Source organism: Lycium ferocissimum, chromosome 9, assembly GCF_029784015.1.
Source record: "Lycium ferocissimum isolate CSIRO_LF1 chromosome 9, AGI_CSIRO_Lferr_CH_V1, whole genome shotgun sequence".
Classification (NCBI taxonomy): Eukaryota; Viridiplantae; Streptophyta; class Magnoliopsida; order Solanales; family Solanaceae; genus Lycium; species Lycium ferocissimum.
In genome coordinates, this window is record NC_081350.1 from 40,211,348 (window position 1) to 40,214,050 (window position 2,703).

The 2,703-nt window shown below is 32.7% G+C and overlaps 1 pseudogene; it reads left to right on the forward strand.

Annotated features, from left to right (window-relative positions):
- Positions 1-2,117, forward strand: LOC132031910 (AP2-like ethylene-responsive transcription factor At1g16060; annotated as a pseudogene).
- The last annotated feature ends 586 nt before the right edge of the window (positions 2,118-2,703 follow it).

The following is a 2,703-nucleotide window of genomic DNA, read 5'->3' on the forward strand; positions in this document are numbered from 1 at the left end:
ATGTTTATTGTTTCCAGGCATCGATGGACGGGTAGATATGAAGCTCATTTATGGGATAAAAATTGCTGGAATGAGTCTCAGAACAAGAAAGGAAGACAAGGTTCATAATCTTGAATTTTTTTCCCCTACCATTGCAAATTTTTTTTTTTTTTTCAATTGAATAATGTTCTAAGCTGCTAAACTAATTGACTTTTTTTTTTTTGGGTTCCTCTGAAATGGGGGGCTCTCATGGAAATAATCAGTTTATCTTGGTATGTCAAAATAATATTAATAAACTCCTTTTATTTAGTAAGTGAATAAATTAAAATTGAATTAAAATAGGGTTTAATTTTTCAGGTGCTTATGATGATGAAGGAACAGCTGCTCATGCTTATGATTTGGCTGCACTTAAATCTGGGAAGTAAACCATTCTTAATTTTCCGGTAATAACCTATCTTAAAAAAATCCTTTTAATCTTATTTACTTTTACACAGACAAAAAGTTATTGTTTAAAGATTAAATGAAGGTACTAATATTATTCACTTATTTAGCTATCAACCTATAAAAAAGAAATCACAGAAATGGAATGTCAGTCCAGAGAAGAATATATTGGATCCTTGAGAAGGTAAGTCAACTTAAATAGTGAATGTAATTATCTTTCACTAAAAAAAAAGGTTCTTTGTTTTCCAGCTATTTGTTTGCATAACCTATTGATGTTAATTAAATAAGTCTAAAAAATGCAGGAAGAGCAGTGGATTCTCAAGAGGGTTTCGAAATATCTGGAGTGGCAAGGTACCAAATAATAAACCAATTGATTTTTTGGGCATTATTATTCTCTTGAAGGGCATTTTTGTGTTCCCGTCACGTGTATTTCAGATTACTTATCAAAATACGAATTAGCGGCAAACAACTTCAATTGCTACAGTTGAAATGTATCGCTAATCCCATCTAACAATGATTATTTTTTTAAAAAAATATTGTTAGCTACGTATTACAATTTAACGATAAATTAGGAGATTTTTATAGCTAACATGTTTTTTCCCCAAGTGGATAAAATTCATTGCTTCTAGTTCGGGCTATAGATACTTTAAAATTGGCATATTTATAAAAGCATAACACATTGATTTTAAATCTTGAATTGATAGTACTGATAAAAGCATAAATGCAATCGTTTGCTCCGGGGGACTCATAATCACGTATTTGGAAAAGGAGAGACCAAGATAGAAAATTAATCAACAATATGTGAATAAATATTCTTTCTTAACCCGTGAAATGATCATATTGAGAATGATTCTGACGAAAGTTGAATTTTATTATTTTTTCCTAAAAATTTTTAATAATGTGAATGAACAGGCATCACCATAATGGAAGATGGGAAGCTCGAATTGGGGAGTTTTGGCAACAAGTACCTTTACCTTGGAACATATGGTAAGTATCCTCAACTTTCCATAATCATACTCATTTTTAAAATTACTAATCTTCCAAATTTTTTGAATAGTTAATTGTAATTATCTTTTGATAACCGGCAAATTATTGCTCGTATCGGCCAATAATATTTAAGAGGATTTCAGAAGTGATTTATTTCGTATTAAAAAAAACTACTTAACAAAAGAACAAAAACATTTAAAAGTAATATACGGGCATCATCACAAGGCATGCATATCTTTGAAGCTCATTCTGTTTGGCATTTGTGTAAATCATTTTTTTTATAATTTGTACAACAATATTTTGATGTCGTCTTCAATAACACCCAAATAAATAAGAGCACACATTACCAGTTTGCAGGATAGATAAAGAAACTGCCACATACCACAGTCGAATTAGTCGTTAAATCTTTTTATCACATTAGATATTGGGGAACACTTTTATTTATTTAATTATATTTTTATCGTTCCTTTACATGCAGCCTGGTTATTTGTTAGAGTTAAACGCTAAAATTCTTTGATAATTATGCTCTTTTGTTTTTCAGCTACACAAGAAGAAGCTGCAACTGCATTGACATGGCAGCTATTGAATATCGTGGACTAAATGCTGTGACCAATTTTGACCTTAGCCGTTACATCAAAAGGCTAAAACCTAAAAAACAATACCACAACAACAAAAACATCCCATCAGTCAACCCCTCATGTTTAAACTAACATGATCCCCAAGTCCAAATCATAGTATTGGATAAACCTCTATTTGACCAAGGCCACGCCCTCGACCTCTGCCTCTGCAGCTCTTGTTTATCCCCACCACAACACCTCGGCCACTTCTTTGCCTCGATATCTCAAACCCACCATCTTCTGCCACGTCACCCCTTGGGCTACTGCTCCAATCCACCAAGTTCAAGGGTGAGAAATGACTTTGCGGCCAGTGCCCCCTGCCCGGTCAAATTTTCCCCCCGACCCCCCACAAAGTAGTAGCCCCCTGAGGATAAAAACTTATTTTAATACTCAAAAATTTTGGAATTTTGGTCATGATCAAGGAGAGGATAGATTTTTAATAGATCAACTCCTTCTGCCCCCTTTTTTAGAATTGAGTTTAATCTTAGTCAGTTAAATTTATCTTTTTTTTTCTTAATTTCAAATATTTAGAGAAGATAATGGGAAATTCTTACATAGAAGTGTTCACATCATTAATCCATCCAATCACCAAAAAAGGAGCTTTCTTGTTGCTGATGTACACTTCCCTTTTTAAATATTTTAAATTATTTAGGGAATATTGTTAGGGGAATGTATTGGT